This window comes from Arvicanthis niloticus, chromosome 4, assembly GCF_011762505.2.
Source record: "Arvicanthis niloticus isolate mArvNil1 chromosome 4, mArvNil1.pat.X, whole genome shotgun sequence".
Lineage (NCBI taxonomy): Eukaryota > Metazoa > Chordata > Mammalia > Rodentia > Muridae > Arvicanthis > Arvicanthis niloticus.
In genome coordinates this window covers 48,611,966-48,632,779 of record NC_047661.1, presented here as the reverse complement: position 1 = coordinate 48,632,779, position 20,814 = coordinate 48,611,966, and the positions used below count along the sequence as shown (strand labels likewise).

At 34.9% G+C, this 20,814-nt stretch overlaps 1 protein-coding gene across 1 annotated transcript in view; it reads right to left on the bottom strand.

The window, feature by feature from the left end:
• Rsrc1 (arginine and serine rich coiled-coil 1) overlaps positions 1–20,814 on the bottom strand; it is a 318,816-nt gene that overhangs the window by 62,283 nt on the left and 235,719 nt on the right. The window lies entirely within an intron of this gene.

Genomic DNA, 20,814 nt, shown 5'->3' with positions numbered 1-20,814 from the left:
TATGACAGCATTTGCTAAGAAGAATCTCCTTCTCTCTGGAACCTCTTCCTTATTACTTAATTATCTACTAGTTGCTCAAGTGCAGGGTTTTTTTCAAACACTTTACTACAGATGTTAAAGAAGATTAAAAATATACAGCACAGTAACAAGGGACTATCAATATACTCTGTAAATTAATTAAATTTCTGTTCTAGCACATCATTTATTCCGAAGCATTAACGTCTCAAAGGAGCGATTCTCCTTTATTGCCGTCTTACTGCCTGATGAGTGAACTAAGCGAAAATAAGTCTCTAATAGCATTAGAGTTGATGAAATATTAAGTTAAAAAAGTATTGCCTTGTCAAAAGAAAAAGAATCAGACTGTGCCAGCATTAAACTTTGGATCAGCCTTTACCATAATGATAATAGCAACTAGAAACTCTGATTTTAAAAAATAAAAATACTCCATCTGTTGCAACAAATATGTTTCCTATGCAAAATTAACACATCCTTAAGCCTATAGAATCCGGCTTAAAAGGGGAATTTAAGGAAAATTCATGTATCATAAAAAACTAAATATTCTTCTAAGTTTGATTTTTCTCACCATCAATACTGATACTTTTTCTTAAGGTATAAAACTCACATAATGGTATTATGAAGTGATATATCTAATTACATGGACATCTGTTTCTATTTACAAGATTTTATACATACTTAGACTGTGCTTAAAGTCATGAAACATTAAAACTTTTATGTCATTTTATATCATTGCAAAAATCAACTAAATTAGATAATAAAAACAAACCAGCAGTAACTCTAAAGACTTTTACTTCATTTACACTTTATTCACCCTGGTAGAAGGACAAGGATAATAGAAATTCCATTTAAATTCAATTTTGGTTATATGTGTAATTGTAGATATACCCCTTGAGTCATGTAAAATGCTTGGCTTATGTTTCTTTCAAATTATCCCGCTCAGATTCACATTCTACTCCTTACAACCATCTTTAATATGTATTAGCAGAGCTCATTAGACTGAAATTTAATAATGCAAACATCAGGTGCATTTCAAGAACCTCCATTAACAACGTAAGATGGATTGCTTATATATAACTCTTGGGCCAACCGGGCACAATTTAAATTCAATAAAGTAGCCTGCCTAAATCTGATTTATCTATTTGACTACGCTGGTTTGTCCTTTCTTACTGATTTGTTGCTATACATGGACAATTCATTGGAATATTGTTTTGTATGTTTTTTAGAAACTGCAAATGGCTCTTCTGCTGTGGTTAAATGTTTTAGGTAATTCATCTTCATGCTGTCAGTCAAGATTCTCAAGTATTTATGTACGCATGTAAAGAAAACATCTTGTAAATTTGTTTGAAAATACATGGAAATCTTAAAAGTAAGCATTTTAAAATTTTACAAGTAATCACTATGTTGTCCACAAGGAATATGAATGAATTCACTTAAAGAGAATAAGTATATGTAAAGAAACACCAGGATAAACTCTTCTTTGATTCAATAATGGAGTGCTGTTTCTTTCCCTAAACAGCTTAATGCTATTATAATTTAAATGTGGAAAGAAGCAGAACTTCTTTAATTTTTCATATACAACTTAATTTATTGAAAAAATATTGTCCAAAGGTAGAAATTGCACTTTACAGATGCAGATACTAAACACTATGAAATATGTCACAGAATTTGACCCTGAGGGACAACACAAGAAGTGTTACTCCTGTGATTTGCTGTCACCATCTTCTGTGGACACTGCAGTGTCATCCAGTATAAAGCATACCATAAACTACTATTCTTATCTGATGGTCTACAGTCTCAAAGTCTTTGGTGCTCCCCAATCCTTCAGGTCTAATTGTATTCTTAAGGCGTTGTTTCTTGAATATTCAATCTAGAAGCTACAACTTGAATGACCCCTACAAAATTTATGCTGCATTCAATTCCCATTGTATAGTTTTAAGAAGTAGAATCACAGGGCCTCTAAAATGTAAGTCATTGAGTACTGTCTTCTTGACTGGATACACAAATAAATGAAATACCTCATGAATGAGCCTGTTGTAATAGCCAGTTTACATGTCTCTTATGTATATTTCTCTTTTCCTTTGATGTCTGTCCTGCAGAGCCTTACTACTCTGCACTGTCCCCACCAGAAAGACAGCCTCATGAGATGTAATCCTTTGACCTTGTACATTCCAGAATTATAAGCTAAATAAACTTTTATTCTTTATTGAAGGACCCATATGGGATAAGGAATCCGCAAGATCAACAGAGTCAAACAACCTGGTCCCTTGGGGCTCCCAGAGGCTGAACCACCAACCAAAGAGCATGCGCAGGCTGGATCCCCCTGCACATATGTAGCAGATGTAGCTTGGTCTTCATGTGGCTCCCCAACAACTGGAACGGGGACTGTTTATGACTTTGTTGCATACCTGAGGACCCTGTTCCCCTAACTGGGCTGCCTTGTATGGCCTCAGTGGGAGAGGATGTTCCTAGTTCTGCAGTCACTTGATGTGCCAGGGTGGGTTGGTACTGGTGGGCAAAGAGAGGGGGGATGGGGAAGGGGCTGAACAAGGGAAGCACTAGGAGGAGAGGGGGGCTACAATAGGAATGTAAAATCAATAAATAAATTAATATAAAAATAAATTATACAGTGTATGGTATTTAGTTATAGATGTACAAGGGCCAAGATATTGGCCTCCAAGGCAACTATTTCAAATTCCATGCTTATAAACACCTGTGTTGTTTTGACAGTTACCCATACTTCTGACCATTTTCCATTTATGTGAAGGGTCTCCCTGCAAAACAGTATATAACGCTACCAGCAGTACCCAAACCTCATGATGTAAAAACTAGTATGCATCCTTTTAGGTAGGTAGCATCTTCTCAGTCAATGAAATTGGTGTCTATTTTTAGGTCTTACAAATTATTAGCTTTTTTTTACTATCAATGCCAATAATCTATCAACATTCTTAATACCCTAATGTTTCCTCAGTTCTATTTACCTTCAAAGTTTTACAAGAATCAAATTTACTAACCTTTTGCCTTGTTTCATAAAGTAAACCAATCACTTGTGCTTTAAAGCCCATTCTTTTACATAATCGATGGGCATCCTGGTTTTTAAGGTTCAAATGCTCTCTGTCTATCTTCAGCTACAAATACACTCACATCTCCAAACTCTGCACAGTGCTTACTTTTCTTTTAGCATTGCTACTGCCTTCTCTGTTTTTGTTTTGCTTTTTGTTTTTCGAGACAGGGTTTCTCTGTGTAGTCCTGGCTGTCCTGGAACTCACTCTGTAGACCAGGCCGGCCTCAAACTCAGAAATCTGCCTGCCTCTGCCTCCCAAGTGCTGGGATTAAAGGCTTGTGCAACCACTGCCAGCACCTTCTCTGTTTTTAACAGCTGCAACACCCAAATTTGCCAAATTTACCAAAAAATTCCTTTACAGCCAAGTCTAATGGCTCCTTAAGTTATAGTCTGTGGGTTTTATAAAAGTGGCCATGGTTACAGCTCAGCGTTAAGATGATTGCTGTCATGTGTGAGACCATGGATTCTAATCACCTTTTCCAAAATGCTCTGATGCTTTCACCATGTTTTGACTGCTCCAATTCACTCATTTTTTTTGTTTAATTTTTAAATTTCTGTTTTATGAGAAGCCCAAATTGTTACCTGTAAACCTTTCACAGACATGAATCCATGGCCCCTTTCCTGAGCATTAGAACCAACCCTTAGTATTTTAAAACTGTGCTCATGGTTGAACTCACAATCTTTCCCTTGCTGATTTCCAGGTTCACTTCCTTAGTATAGCCCTCTTCCTACCAACCCCCCCCATCTCCGGAGCTTTGTGCCATTCCCCTTTAGTTCATACCCTATGCCGTACCTCAGATCATTAGCTCTGTGGAGACTGTCTGGAGACTCTACTCATGTCTCTCCATTTTCGACAGTCCTACTCAGATCATCTTTTTTCTGATGTTCCTATTTCATTTCTGTACTTCCAATCCTCTTCCTTCCCATGTACCCTCCACATGACCACAAGGCCAAGGAACACACTCACTGCATTACAGCTCCAGAAGTACAGTTTCTAGAGAACACTGAGACTCAGTGATTATTGAGCAAATGAATATACCTTTCTAAAATTCAAATAATCATGGTACTGTGTACTAAAATACCTCTGAGGAATCCTTTAAGATGTGTACATATGTATATGAATATAAACATACCATATACAAATATTGCTAGAGACACTGAAACAAAGCCCTTGACATGTCATTTAAAGCCCTTCAAAGTCTGCTGTTTAGGTAACTCTTAAGTCTCAATATTCAGCATTCCCCCCTCTTCACCAGGGATCTGTTACCTGGCCTTCTTGGGTCTTTTATTATACCATATCTTTGTTCTTGCTGGGGTACTCATTTGCTTTCTTGCTGAGAAGATTGTAGCTGGAAATTTTAGCTGAAATACCACCCTCTTCTCTGAAACCCTCCCTGATCAACAATCCTCAAGTTTGTCTGGCAAGAAACTGCTTGTCATGTCATCCCATGGCCAAAGTCATAAAGATTGGAAAGCAAGGACAAAAAGGGAATGAAAATGGTCTGTAATCATTACTTTCTTTTCCCAACTACTGGCTGAATTGAAGAAAGAAGTCAAACCCCAAATAAAATGAATACATGCAATTGAATTTCAGCAAGTGCAAGTAGTACTTTCTTCATGACTCGCATCAAACTGAGATACAAACCCGAGACAGAAGCAAGCTGTTTGACAGCATGCCATTCTACACTGTCACTGTCATGGCGGCTAGCCTAAGCCTCCTTCTGACAGTGTGTGTCAATGAACGGCTCCACAACAAATGAATTAAAAAGTATTCTGAAATGCAATGCATATATGCTGTTCCTCGCAAAATGAAATCTCTCTCTGAACAGAAGTCATCTAAGGCTGTTATACTAGGAAGACAGGGAGCAGTAGCACAGCAGAGGCAACACAGGGTGGGACGAGGCCTTATTTAATAGTACGTGTGTCCACAGCAAGTATCAGAGTTTATTCTTATTGATATTTAAAATTTCCTTAGAAATATGGCTTTTTATATCATTAAAATTGTTTGATTTAAAGAAGTATTTTATATACCTTGTAGTAAAGAATAAATTACATCAAGAATTATAAGAGACTGACAGAATTTCAACTCATACCATACTTACATATAGAACAATAATGCTATTTTTAGAGAAAAAAAATTTCTCCAAGAGTTGAACAATCTTCATATAGAAGATCTTTTGCATATGTAGTTAAATCTTTGATACTGTACCATTGGAAATGTACCAGAAATATTGAGAAGTTCTTAAAATAAAACAAAATGGAAAACAGATGGAAATAGATACAAAGAAAAATGATGAGGATATCACAGTTGATCATATTCAAAATACTGTGAAGAAGTTGTAGGGAGGTTTTAGTCAGTGGATACCAATCACACTAGTCAGGCCTGGGGCAAATGTCAAGATGGAAATTATGACCGGAACAGCTGAGCAATGGTACCTCCCCTGTATGTGTGTAAGGATACAGGCAGTATTTGCCCACAGGCAAGAACAGTGAGTGCAGAGGTGCTGGGGCCTGTGAGGCAAGCGCTGGCTATTACTGACCCTTAAAAGGAATGATAAGCTACTGGTTTGTCCTTATCAACAACACATCTTGCCACTGACAGGAAAAAATGAAGACAGGATATAATGAGGTGAAATGTCAGGATTATGGGGACTGTGAAACAGAATGATGAACAGCAAACCTAGAATTACCACATATTTGACAAAAATCAGACCTGTGAAACAGAGAACAAGAGCAATACAAACAACAATACTTCACAATAACAAAGCCTTGTAATCAGAGTTACTAAAGGAAACAGAATGCTTTGGAATCAATGTTAATAGATAGCATACTTAGAGTCTGAGACAATGCTGACTGTACCTTAGAAACTAAATTTTGATCATGAAAACAGCTCCATGTGTGAACTCAAGTGAATGAGCACTGCTGGAGACTGAGTGCAGATCTTATCTGTTTATTGAATGTAATGGAAAGAGCAGAGTTTAGATACATAACAGACACAATTATCATCATGAATAAGGCTAATGTTTATTAAGTTACTATGTACCTCTGTGCTTATGTATCTGCATGTTTCACTAATTATCCAAACAGCTTGGTGAGATGTTTGCCATATGCCATAGTCATTTTATAGGTGACTAGCTGAGCACAAAGTCAGGAAATGTACTTTTCAAGGCCATAGTGTCAGAAGCCCAGAAGAAACACCTTTGTGTACTATCTAAGAGAAATTCTTCCTAAAAAGAAAGTGATAATAAAAGACTCAATTTCTCTAGAACATTTCAAGGCCACAAAGAATGGTCAGTTTGTGAAAGGAGGAAAATGAAAAATAGATTTATTTTAACAAGTTGTTATAAAAATATGAAGTAGCTAGAACACAAAGCAATATCTAGTCTCAACAACTGAGAATGCCTAGAAGAGGGCTGTCTACACAGAAGGAAAAAGCTAGGTTGCTGTCTAGCCAATTTCCTCAAATTACTCAAAACAGAAAGCCCAGAGCTCCTATTTTCTGAGGATATTGAAATAAAGTGGAAAATTACAAGGCAGAAAGTAACTCTGCAACCTTGACCCCTCAGTTATCCACTCAAAGTCAGGGTTTAATCATCCCAAAAAAGGTTTTAGCAAAAAGACGAATGATCACCTCTTAAAAATCATATCAATTAAAATTAAATGAGTGAGTGAATTACAAACAAGAAGAATTAGAAATTATAAAGTAAATAGAAAGGCACTCTAAAACATAGTCAACAAAACAAAAAGAAATTACTCAAAGAAGTAAGAAAATGTGTCTTTGGAAAGTGAACAAAGAGGAAAAACACACAAAAAAAGTAAGTCAAGTGACATAAAGACACAGATGCATATTTAAAAACAACACAAAGCAGAGACAATACAAACATACACTATTGAGCCTTATGCTGGAAAATCTAGAGAAGACCGATAATTTTGAGAAAACAACCAGAGAAAGAGAACCTGAAAAACTTAGAAAAATAAAGTTCCATTTGAAATGGTCTCAAGCTAGATAGCTCTCTCTTATGTTAAGACTCATACTGCAAATAGACAAACTACAGATTAAAACATGTGCTTGGTTGCCTTTGGTTATGTTTCTACTATTGAGATCACTGTGCTTCAATGGATGTTTTGTATGTGCGGTCACAGGATTGCTGAGGCCAAACACAGCAGATCACAACAAACAAACAAACAAACACCAACAATGAAACTCAAAATAAACAGCAACAGAAATCCCCAAAAGGCATGAATGTGAGAAAGAGTGGGGAGAGGTTCCTGAGGGTGGGGGAAGGCAGCAGAGGTGCTGGGAGAAAGCTACCCATGTATTATACTTGTATGAAGTTGTCGAGGAGCATGTTAATTTAAAAATGTGCTTGGGATTACTAATAAAATGAAACTGAAACAACACTGTATTTTCATAACACATTAAAACCCAAGAGCGATGGGTGAATTGATCAGTGGTTAAGAGCAATTGTTGCTTTATCAGAAGACTGACTGAGGCTTGGTTCCCAACAGCAAACAGCAGCAGAAAACTCCACCTCCAGTTCCAAGCAATGCATGTCTTCCTCTGCACTCTGCATGCACCTGCACATGAGAGGTGCACATACATATAGACAGGCAAACACTCACACACATACAATACATATGTAAAAATTAAAAAGACTAAAATATAAAACTAATGATAGAACAAATAAAATCTCTCCTTGATATGCACAGGTGGGACTGGTGACACAGGTGGTGCCATAGGTTTTAGAGGTTCTGTCTCAGAGGATAAAACTGAAAATACACATGGCATTGATACAGGAAGTCTAGAAAATGTTGTTCTACAGTAATGTGCATACAGAAAAGAAAAAGAAGTAAGGAATCTAAATTTGGAAAGGGCTAATTTATAGTGTATTATAAAATATTTCAAGGTCAATGAAAATAAAAAATGAGGTAATGATGTAGAAAGACCTTCTAGAAAATTAAGTTGCATGATTCAAATTAATAAACAAAACAAAATATATGAATAAATATGCAAATTCATAGAGAGACAACAAGAGCCATGTGTGAGAAACCACTGCACTCTTGGATAACCAGGCTGTGGAGGGCAGAGCTTCTGTCTCCCTCGCCCCATGTCCTCTTTCAGTCTCATATATCACCTTCCTTAGACATACATATGGAGTCTAGAGTCCACTCATGTAGTGAAGAATAATGCACTCTCAAGGTATTGAGAAAATTTTGTGAGGCACTAATTTTCCAACTCAGTAACAAATTTTCTAATGAGTTATAAATTAAAACATCTAGTAAAATATACTTTTCCTTCTTTCAGTTTATTTAATTCCTAATGTTTTTGTTTTTATGCAAATACCTTATGACCAAGACCCTAGGGTACTTCATAGATACTGCTGCACAACAATGTTTCTAGATAGGATTATATGTTGGGACAATGTATAAACATGACATCATAGATACCCCGAATCACCAATGCCATGCCTTTACATATGTATATATTTTACTGGTATCTTAACTGCTGCAATAAAACATCTTGACCATTAGCAAGTTGGGGAGGAAAGGGTTAATTTGGCTTACACTTCCAAATTATAATCATCATTGAAGGAAGTCAGGACAGGAACTCAAACAGGACAGGAACCTAGAGGCAGGAGCTGATGCTGAGGCTGAGGAAGGGTGCTGCTTGCTGGATTGCTTCCTATGGCTTGCTTAGCCTGCTTATTCACAGAAATGCAGGATTACCAGCCCAGGGGTGGCATCACTCACAATAGACTGGGACCTCTCCATCAACCACTAATTAAGAAAATAGCCTACAGCAGATCTTATGGAGGCATTTTCTCAGTTGAGATTCCCTTCTCTCAGATGACTATACCTTGTGTCAAGCTGACATAAAACCAGCCAGCACAAATGGATTAGTCATCAAAATATATTTGAGAAAATTTCTCCTATGAATGGCTCATGTTTATTCAGTTTAAATGCTGTTGTATATTTTAAACCATCAATGTAAAAGACAGACATAAACTAACTGTCATTCCCAGAGAATTCCAAATCTGAATAATTCCCCACATCAGTTATCATTATGCACATTTTACTGAGCAAATGGGCCCAAGAAAGTTAAAGAATTTAAGGTCAGAATGACCAAGGTATGAACAGAACCTGTAAATTCCAGCTTAATATTCTTTTAAGGATTCTTCTTCCATGTCTATTAGTCTGGAGGCAAATTGTTAACAAAATTAGACAGTAAATAATTACTTTATGCATGTTACTGACTATGGAGAAGCTTTTATCTATGTATATTTTACTTTAAAAAGTCATATAGAAAACCTGGAGCAGAATCCTTTGTAAGGACTATTAGTGCAAGCTTATTCATTTCACAAACTGATAATGGCTTATTAAATCATACTTACAGTTTCTCCTAATGGCACTATGCTAACTCCTGCAAGCAATTAGGTCTGGTGAAAAAAATCCTCAATTTTGAGACATTCTTTCCCATTTTCCAAAACACAAGAGCTTGTCTAAGCTAAAGCAATCAGTGATTCTATTCAGTGCCATTTTGACGTGCTACATCGTTTTGTTTACCTCCAGTGTTGATGGCTGTTAGTAAAACAAATGCCTAAATACAGACACTAGTTTGTGAGCTATCTGCTTATGAAAAAAATAACAGCATAAGTAGAAGTGGGACATACTTAGCTGTCCATTTCCTGACAAGCCAGGGTTTCTGTTTATCAACAGAGGAACTTATAAGCATCTGCAGATAGTCTAAAACTCCCTAGCCATGTCAAATCCATTACAATTTTCATAGGTACACGGCTACTGGCTTTGCATGTTTAAAGACCATCCAGTTCTAAGTATATGAAATACTGAAAGAATTTGCTAAATATGTAAAAAAAATTGATATTGAAAATTGTGAATTTGGTGATATGATCAAAACAAAACTTCAGAATTATAATTATTTTCTGCTTTTTAAAAGCATTAGTGTGGAAATATAAATGTTTGAGTACAGTATTAACAATGTTCACTAATTTGAGATGTTTGCTTTGGGGAAATTCCCTTTTGTATACTTTGCAAATGTTTACATGAATAACCTTTTCTTTTACTATTTTATCCTGTGCCCTATTTTTTATTGTTTTTTAAAATTCTTATAACCTGAAGTAGGCTTTAAAGACCATAAAGCTTTGCTTCAGGTGCTCCTTTACCTCCTCTTTTGTAGGAGAACTTCTGTCTGTATTAGAAAAACAGACCCCAGTGTAACCTAGGAACCCCACAGGTGTGCTCTGATAACACAGCTCAAGGCTGAGTACCTGCACTGCTGTACTACATGGGAATTCCTCTTGCTAATTCTTCTGCTAGAATCCCCAAGTATTCCAGTTTGAAGGATGGAATAAGAGCAAACCAGTTACTACTTAAGATATTCACATTGACAACTGATAATTTCAGTTTTATTTTTTCAAATATGTAATGTCCTGAAGCTTTCTGATCATTTAAGTACCTCCTTTCCCAGTCTTTTGACAAAGCTTGTATTATGGGAAATGAAAACCCAGTTTAGCCACAGTAACTTTCATCTACTTGAAGACAAGTTAAGAAATTAAAAACAATCCAATAGTAACAATGTGGATATACAACTGTGATATTCACTCTTAGAAATCAGCTTTAGATAATTTTTTAAACTAAGGCAGATATGGAAAATAAGAGTAACTTCAGTGGTCTGTATTCCTTTACTTTATGAAAATCCATCACCTTTCTGTAACTCTGGAGTCAGTTAGCTACCATCAGAAGCCCAATCTAAGAAAAATGTTTTAGCTTTTCAGGAAATTGGAATTGGAGCTATGTATTACTACCTTTGAAAGAAATCTTAACCTAGATCCTAAAAAGTGATTTGTAATCCTTATTTTTTTTTTTTATAATTTCAAGCACTGTATCAATACACAGTCAAAAAATAAAAGTAAGCTGTCATTTTAAAATGAGGACTGAAGCACAGAAATAGTGATCAATATATATTTTAGAAATCAAGAATGAGATAAAATTTTTAAATACATTTTAAAATATTTTAAGTATTTTTCTGTATATTAATGACAAAAGTGTATGTCTATGTTATGACAGCACATGTGGCCAGAGGACAACTTCGAATTTACTCTCTCCTTTTACCTTTAGTGGGTTCTGGGGCAGCTCTTGGGCCATCAGATTGTATACTAAGTGCTTTACCTCCTGAGCCATCATGCCAGCCAGGTAGATCAACAGGTATGCAATATGTATTCTTCTATAATCTATTTTTTCCCTATCTCCAAAATGTTTCTTTAAAATATCATATAATTTTATATAATTAGTTTTCATCATTTTAACACCTAAAAGGAAACAAAAAATAGGCAGGCTTACTAGGTGCCCATCAGTCCTGAATGCTTTCAGATATAGTGACTTTTGTATAACTCTCAACAAATTTCAGAGTGGGCAATGATTTTCTTAAGGATTTCTATTTAATCAGTGAGTTAATCAGTCATCATAAGTATGCCTGCTGATCTTTTTATCATAGCATCTTTTAAAAACTTCACAGAAACAACAAACCTAATTTGATTGTTTTTATTCACTTTTTGTTAAGGTTTAATTATAATCATGATAAGTGGAATAAAAATATAAATATAAAAGGAGATAACCTGTGGTGAAATTGCATGCCAATAATGAATTAATATCCTAAATATGACTACTTTTTATAGAAATACAAAGTGTTTAGGATTTAAGAGAATACCATAAATTTTGTTGCTGTAACTTGACAAATTCATCTTTTAAGCCTGAGAGCCAGGGCTGAATTTCAGTGCTGTAACACACACATACATTCTAAAAGGTTAACACTTCTGATAATTACAGATCTCCACTGCCGAGACCACAAATTTTCCACAACAGAACTCTGTCCTGCTCTGATTTAATCCTATTAAATGTATGTTTTGATGAACTCTATTTTACACATCACACACTCATAGAGGAATTGTATCATGGTTCTACCACCTGAAATATCTGTTCTAATCAGGAACAGTACAAAACAAACAAACAAACAAGAATACAATCTTGTTAGATAACAGAAACTGGTTCCCTGGAGGTATGAGTTGGATTTGGAATGACCTGAGATTCTCATTCCTGTAGGTGTAGGAACAAGACATACAACCGGAACTGAATTTGCTAAATCTCAAGGGTGAACAGTAAAGTGGACCAGCACATAATCTCCGGTAGCTTATTTTGAGAAGGCATGTTCCATTCTTTCCCATGAGAGGTGAATTAACTCCAGCAGTGACCAGTTATGCTAATAGATACAAGAAAAGAAAGTTTGGTATTTCTTAAAAAAAAATCAGTCATAAACTATGCAATTTAATTCAGTACCAAAAGGATTGAATACAAACAAGTTGTAGGTCATGGACAGAATTAACCTACAACATTCTTCAGTTGACAATACATAAATATACAAGAAAATTTAAAAGCATTTGTATTATAGGCAACTTTTTTGCCAGCAAGTCAATGTACTTCATTAAAAAAACAGTACAGATAAAAGCATATAGGCTTTTAGCATCCATTAAGTTGTTTTAATGATAAAAAGATATTTAAATCTACATATTATATATATGATAATATATATATATATATATATGAAACAGAAGAAATTCCTCTAATTAGGAAATGGAAAGATTACTCTTTCAAAGTTCCTCTTTAATTTTAATGCTGTTATAAAGTTTAAACAAGGATATTACTTTATAAAACCATAATATAACAACAGGATCAAAAATTATAAATGAAGATTGCAGTAGTAACTACTTTTCCCAGACTGTGGCAATGAGAATGTCCTCCCAAACTAGAAGCACAAGCCACCAATTCTGTAATAGAGGACACCATTTTTGCTTTTTGGGGTTCAGTATTAATCAGTCTGTATTTTTTTTTTTTTTTTTTTTTTTTTTTTGGTTTTTCGAGACAGGGTTTCTCTGTGTAGTCCTGGCTGTCCTGGAACTCACTCTGTAGACCAGGCTGGCCTTGAACTCAGAAATCCGCCTGCCTCTGCCTCCCAAGTGCTGGGATTAAAGGCGTGCGCCACCACTGCCCGGCTAATCAGTCTGTATTTTTACAATCTTCAGTTTCTTGGTTGAAATTTTAAGTGAGTGTTAATTTGTTGTCTACTATTTAGGGCAGTAGGTATCCAACTTCAGCATGTATGAGCATCAGATGGAGATCTTGTTTAGGTACAGAACCTTGCCCAAGTTAGGTAAGAGTTTTCTTTTTTCTTTACTTTAAATTAATCAACGAACTAAAGACAAGAATCTTTGTTGTCTAGGTGCTCCTTGAACTTTGAGGCTAAACTGGACTGCCTACCTCAGCTTCCCAAGTATGTGGGACCACAGACTGGTGCCATTGTAGCTAACTTCTATTAAATTCTATTTATAAATACAGAATTTAAAATACAATTCATCTCAGTAGGATTTGTGTACGTCTGTAAACTTAAGAGCTCCTTAGAAGAATCAGTTAAATTTGTTTAAAATAAAAAAACACTGTTTTTAATCACTGAAGTTCAATTTAATTTATTCTAATGAAAGGATGCAGTATATACAACAATTCTCATGTATTTGAATCTGTATTATTAACTAATCCAAGGTTAAAATTAATTTTGCTTTTTGTTTTTTGTAGTGCTGGGGATAGAATCCAGGGGCTTAACCAATGGTGACTGGTCCAGCTTGAGAACCATGCTTCAAGAAGGAGCCCACTCCTGACACTGCCTGGAAGGCCAGGAGCCAGAGGCAGGATAGAACAGAGACTTAGGATAGAACCAAGTGGGACCAGCAATAATACAAAACAACAAAAAACTTCAACGAAATGATTCCTAATGTGACATTCTGTTATATTTGTATACTAGAGCCTAGTATACTCTCCATCAGAGGCTTCATCCAGCAACTGACAGAAATAGATACACTTACCCACAGCCAAACACAAGGTAGAGCTTGTGGAAGCCTGTGGAAGAGGAATAGGAAGGATTCTAGGAGCCAAGGGGTCAAGGACACCACAAGAAAACCACAAAAATCAATTAATCTGGGTTCAAAGGAGCTCACAGAGACTGATCCGTTTATCAAGGAACCTGCATGGGTTTGACCTAGGTCCTCTGCACAATATTTTGGTTGTGTAGCTTAGTTTTCTTATGGGACTCCTAACAGTGGGAGGGGGCTGTCTCTGACACTTTTCCTTGCTTTTGGGACCCTTTTCCTTCCTACTGGGTTGTCTCTTCCAGCCTTAATATGAGGGGGAGTGCCCAGTCTTAATACAACTTTATAAGCCATGTTTGGCTGATATGTCTCAGAGGTCTGCCTCTTTCTGAAGGAAAATGGAGGAGTGGCTGTGGGGGAGATGGGAGGTGCGGGGGTGGGGGACCACTATTAGGATATAATATATGAGAGAAGAGGGGCTTTGTGCAAGCTAGATAAAATGTTTCCCATGTAACTACATTTCTAGTACTACTTTTTACCAATCGCTAATTTGTATTTGAAAACAATGTGTATTTTTCAATCTTGACTTCAGGATCCTGCAGTGTTCATAAGAGCAAAGTTATTAAATATTTGTTGTTGCTTTATTATACCTCCCATTTGAGTGACAGGATCCAAAGGCTGTTAGCGGTTCAACAATACTTACTCTATATACTTTAAGGTAATATTATCAGATACATACAAGATATAATTATTTTATTTTATTGCTGTATTCTAAAATTTTGTATTGTAAACTAGTTCCCAGGTCTTGGTGATATTGGTGGTCTAGGTTTTATACCCCAAGAAGCATTATATGAGCTGGTGAAAGTACTGTTGAATGAAGTGTTTGTTGTCTCTAAATCTGAGTTGTGTTAAATGGTGACTAGCTAGCAGATCCTCTTATTCTGGTATATTCTTCACCAGGACTGACTGGACCAAACTATTTAGCTCTTACTGTTGGATGACTCTTCTAGGTCAAGTAGCCATTGGTAAATAAATGAGAATCTAATGAATGAGTTGGTTGTTATGGCATAATAAAAAATTAACTTGTATTATGAAGAGTTTTAAGAATTAGACACAACTCAAATGCAGTCAGTAACTACTAAGAAGGGACTTAACACTTTATTGGAATAAACCAAATTAAAATGATCTATAAATAGAAAGTATCTTTTTTTTCACAAAAAAACTGATCTTTACTCAACAAAGTTCTACACGAGTGGAAAAAATCTCATGCCACCTAGGCACTAGTCCCTGGAAAGTATTTTTTAAAATTTATTTTGTTTTATGCATATGATTGTTTTACCTGAATGTATGTCTGTGTACCATATGTGTGTCTGGTGTCCACAGAGGTCAGAAGAGGGCACTGACTCTCCTGGATCTAGGGTTACAGATGAATGTTAGCCATCATATATGTATGTGCTGGAAATCGGATCAGGATTCTCTGTAGGAGCAAAAGTATTCTTAATCACTTAGCCATCTCCAGTCCTTGGCAAAATGATGTTTGTATTTTTTTTTTTAAAGCAAAAGATTGGGACATTATGGTAATGAAGATTAAAAATTAGAATTTAAAAAGCCATGTTCTGTGCCAGTTAAACATATGTCTTTTGAAGCAAATGTGAAGTGTGTGAGTCATCCCAATTCAAACTGTAACACTTTCAACTTTTCTCCTCCCACAATGTGTTAAGAGAAAAAACAAACACAGAACACCATCACATGGATATGATATGATTTCTTTTTGTTTTTATTCCACCAAGACAATATTAAATTTCAAAACTAGTTTTTAGCAGAGTTGGTCTTCAGTCATCCCTTTAACACCAGTACACAGCACAGGTTCAAGGGCATGCATGGGATTCAATGGTCAGTAATTATTTACTAACCCAGATTTACATGAGTACAAGTTGAAAGCCTTATTGACTTAATGACTAAAACTTTAATTGCTGATCTTTGGGGGCGGGGGGTTTGTGGGAGATCAAATTCAGGGCTTGCTAGGTGTGCTTTCTGCTACTGAGACACCCTAGCATAGTATCTACTGGGAGGGGAAGGCACAGCTGTGCCAATTCATCCTTCTTGGTTTATTTAGACGATTTTTCCTAAAGGTAAAACCTACAACAGTTTTACATTTGCACTGTAGGCCCAGTTAAGTCATCATGCTGCTATCCTTCCATGAAAGTTTTCTCTCACCATGGTCAGAAAACCTCATTTTCTTTACATGACCAATGAGATACTTCACTGGGTGCTTCTAGTCAACATATTCCCTTCTTCTATTCCTCCATTCCATACCATTTATACTTTGAATGCTCAAAATGTGTTCTAATTTAGTAAATACACTATACTCATTTGCACAGTTCTGTACTTTTCTGTAGCCTAAGCTTAGGAGACTTTGCTCTCTAATCAAATGTCATATTTATTCCTAATTCATGGCAGAAAACTGTTGTTGTTACGGCATCTCTGATTTGAAGCTCATCAAATCACATTGTAGCTACTTAACATATTTTCTTTTTTTTCCATTATTTATTAGATATTTTATTTACACTTCAGATGCCATCCCCTTTCCCCATTCCCCCCCCCCCCCCTTAGAAAACCCCTATCCCATGCCCCCTTTTCCTTTTTGCATTTATACATTTTAAAAAAAATGTTAATCATAGGCTTTATAAGTTTGGTATTGCTCAGAGGTGTAACCCACTACCCAACCTAGATATATCAACTATCTTTGACTGGTGGAGATACATGAACAACATATTTTCTTATTTGCTTTTCCATCCTCAAAACTTAGCCTGGTAAAGTAAATGTTGACCTTATCAATTCTTATCAAACCAATTTCAATGTTCAAAAGAAGAAGCACTGGTGAGAAAATGAACTATGACAGCTAGAAGAATTTATAGCTTCAAAATAGCAAAGCAACAGATATTTATACTAGTTTCAGGTAACATATTAAACATTTCCCTGGAAATTTGGTAGGGTGATATTTGTATTGGATATCTATCTCAAGATTTTAAAACAAAGAAAGACACAGATAGAAGAATAAACACACAGGCACACATGGGGAGAGAGAGAGAGAGAGAGAGAGAGAGAGAGAGAGAGAGAGAGAGAGAGAGAGAGAGATATTTTTAGATATTTGTATAAAAGCAAAGAGGAGAAGGGGGATGGAATAGGGGTTCTCTAGGGAGGGGAAATGGGGAAAGGGGATGGCATCTGAAATGTAAATAAAATATCCAATAAAACTACTATACTTAAAACACACACACACACACACACACACACACACACACACACACACAAAGGAAAAAATAGTAACAATAAATCCCATTTTTGAAAAAAAGAATATGACATCTAATAATCATTTTATTTATTAATTAAATGATTATTATTAGGCTATAACACAATACTTAGAGGTATTATAGTGGCATTACTAAGATTCTGAAAGCTGGTTGTCTACATCTAAATACTGGCTTTTCTTATTAATAGCTGGTAGATGAGTCACCAGCAACTTAATCACTCTCTCATAATTATCTGAAAATATTATAAATTCACCTTAAACATCAGGATTGCTGTATAAATTAAATAAGATAGTATATGTTATATACTCAGAACAAAACCCAGCCCATAGTAAGTGTAACACAGTTACGTAGTTAGGCATCATGTTTACATAAAATTTATATTATCTACATTTTTTTAGATGTTAATACTTAGATACAGTAATTATTCATATAAAAGTACATGTCTCTTGTACTATTTACAATATAATTTATACATTTTAAAACCCTCTGACATGCTTTTTAGTATTGACTTTTCCTTGTAACAAATTTTTTTTTGTTTATTTTAGGGAGCAATATATACACAATGTGAATCTAATGTGATTTCCCTGATATTTCTAGGAAGTAACATAGAATAGAAAATAGGCTCATTATAAATTACAGAAAGGCTTAAAGACAAATACAAGGATTGGTGTGTGTTTCTGGGTGTGTTTAGATGTGTGCAGAGCATTGTGCAAAATATGTTCATTTTATGGTATACACACTTTTTTTTTTTTTGCAGTTTCTGCCTATGTGTGGTAAGAACTGCACATTTAGTTCTGTATTCATAATTCCTATATATATGGTCATAATATTCTATAATATTGTGGTTCAGATGTGTTATAACCTGCTAAATGCTTTTATCTACTATCTGCATGAATGGAATCAACACCATTAGGTATCAGATCATTGCATTTATTTCTCTAATACCAACTAAATACAGTTTTATTCCTCTTATACCAACAATTTCTTGAGGCCAGATAGCTTCCTTATTTAAGTATATACAGTATCACACATGGTTCATTTGCTCTTCAATAAACATTTACTGAGGGCTGAAGAGATGGTTCAGATGTTAAGAGCACTGGTTGCTCTCCCAGAGGTCCTGTGTTCAATTCCCAGCAACCACATGGTGGTTCACAACCATCTTTAATGGGATCTGTTGCCCTCTTCTGGTGTGTCTGAAGGCAGTGACAGCGTACTCATGTACATAAAATTAATTAACTAATTAAAAAAGTTATTGAAGTAAACAGATAGCTCTGAAGAATGACAATATATAAAATGTTCAATTCTGTTTGTTACTTAAATCTTTATTTCAGAATCTTATGACAAAAATATTCTGAGACAATCTTGAAAAATCTCACTAATTATATATTCTATTCTAGTCATACATATTAATACTCAAAATATAAAGTTGGTATAACTTTACGGAACTTTTAATCACAAGAGTACATCAACTTGATCTATGTTTACATATGGCTACATACACGAATAAATACCCTTGCAAGTTTCATTTAGGGTTGTGATTCAATATTGAAATTGAGAGGTAAAGTATATACTTTAGAAGTCACCCTTTGTGTCACATATTTAAGATCAGCAAACTGCAAATTTTCACAATAATTAAATATCAAAGCAAGAAATCCAGAATTACAATTACCCAAAGAACTATAGTTCCACATTTAGAATGAATTTAGTTATGTATGGAATTTTCTCTGCTTTAGATGTACCAATGTCTCTGGTTATTTGGTGGGGGTTGGTGGTGGGGGTGGTGGATTCTATATATTATCCAAACTATCCTCAAAATCCTGGGCTCAAGTAGTCCTTCTGTCTCAGCTTTCCATGTTGTTGAAACTATGGGCTTCAGCCATGCACGAATTCCCCCTTTAAAGGAGTAGGTGCTCGTTATTATATCCTTATACAATGAGACTAGCAATAGTGTTCTTGTTTTATCCTCTAATGGCATTTTGCAAGCATGAATGTGGAACTTAATATTACTAAAAATGAAGACCTAAGATTTGAGCAGCTGCATGGCATTAAAAACCATGACAGAGTTTTCACTTTAACACATGAAGGACAAGTTAAAAAATAGACACATTAACAGTTTTATTTCAAACTATAAGTCAGTTGAGTTTTGAGTTTTGTAATTTTATAACAGTACCATTTTAAGTGCTTTTATGTAGCATAAATTATTTTACAAATATTCTTGATTCATGATCCAAGACATGCTTGTCAAGTAAAAATAGTGGCATATTTTAATAATAAAGGCCTCAATAAATTATTTTGAAATATTTAAAATACTTTGTTTGAAGCATTCAGTCTGATTTTAAACTATTTCTTGAAACTATCTTAAATGCTGTCCAAGAACATATATCTCATCATCTTATAAAATTTTAGATATGCAACTGGAAGAGCATAATAGTAAAACTTCACATATGATTGCCTTTTGTTTAAGGCAATGCCTTTGGCTATTCAGTGAGTAGAAGTATTTATAGTTTTACTATAATATTTTAGTGTTGAAAAATTTTATGTCAAACTTGATGAATAACTCATTATTAGTGGGCTTACATCTTTAGATTTTGTTTGAGTGTTTTTATTGGTAAAATTCATAGAAGGTAACAGTTCTGCAGGTTAGAGTTAGTGGTAAATTAAAGCACCTAGGTTTCACTAGATGGCGCAACAAGAATAATTTATCTTTCCTTTCCTGATGTTTGTAGGAATGTTAACAGGAATGACAGAAGACCAAGAAACCAGTACCAGTACTTTAAAATCCTCATACAAACTAGAATATTTCATCTACTTACACTAGAATATAATCAGTTTAATAATGAAACATTTTACAGTAAGCTTTATTATAATTGATAGTTTTCTACTTTTATTCAGATTATTTTGAACACTGAAATAAACTCAGATTTTTTTTTTTTTAGGGAAGATGATGTACAGTGAATAAAATAGATCTCATTGTATTAAAACATTAACAGCTTACAAGTGGAAATTTTAGGATTGCTTCTTACAGCTCTGAAAGTATTGCATGCAAATTTAAAGGGCATATTTCAGAAGTTGTTACACTAAAATTTTTAGGTATCACAGAATACAGGTAGAAGGAAATGGTCCAGAAATCAGAAACATTGGATTGTACTTCCAGTTTAGCAAAAATGTAAATTACAACTAAGTTGTAGTTTTCTAAGACTTCTTGTTTGTTTTAAGGTTTTTTAATATCAGAAAAGTATGTAATTCTAGAATCTCTATGGATGAGTAATAACATGTTGTGTTAAGAAATGTTTATTTTTTAGAGAACAATGTTTAAGTGAATATTGTTTTAGTGGGGTCAGAGTGAATATTGAATAGTCTTGGCAAGTATTAGCACTAACATCAAATGAAAAAGGTAATCCATCTGGCAAGAGCTGTGTCTAGAGATACAGTGTTCTCTTCCTTGATACAGGTAAGGTAACCCTTAAATATTTTAAGATGTTTGGCTATA